This window comes from Nanorana parkeri, unplaced genomic scaffold, assembly GCF_000935625.1.
Source record: "Nanorana parkeri isolate BGI_ZX_2015 unplaced genomic scaffold, ASM93562v1 scaffold17, whole genome shotgun sequence".
NCBI lineage: Eukaryota > Metazoa > Chordata > Amphibia > Anura > Dicroglossidae > Nanorana > Nanorana parkeri.
The window spans coordinates 1532479-1533049 of NW_017306285.1; positions in this window are offsets into that span (position 1 = coordinate 1532479).

Sequence of the window (571 nt, forward strand, 5' to 3'; positions counted from 1 at the left end):
AGGACAGCGGCCGGCCGTCCAGAGAGGTGGTGTTGAGGAAGAAGAGCGCCGCCTGCCTCCGCCGGGAGTCGGTCCCCCGCTTTCTGCGCTGGCTCAGGTCCCCGGGCCCCGAAACACCGGGAGAGCCGCAGGTTGCCGCGGCCATTCTCTGACTGAGGCCCCGAGGAGAGCCCCGTATTGTGGACAAGATATCCATATGGAGAATTCCTAATACATAATAAGGAAGGCGCTTCCAGGCTCACATGACAACCGATCAGCTTCTCTGAATCTCCTGTAGCTTACTAAAAACATGCAAGGGAGCTTTTAGTTGCTCTGGGCGACAACTGATACTTTATTATATAAGTGTATCAACTCCAGATTTCCAACTGGCAACTGATCCAGATTTTGTCTGCTCCAGTTTTGATTAACTCCCCTCATAGTATATATCATACACAAATAACTCTACCAGAGCGGCAAACCTACACCTATGTGTAATATAACACACGCATTACATTCACTGACTCCGCTTTTATCCTAACACACCTTGATGTTTCTCCACATTTAGATGCGGGCCGAGCTGTCCGGTAGAAGT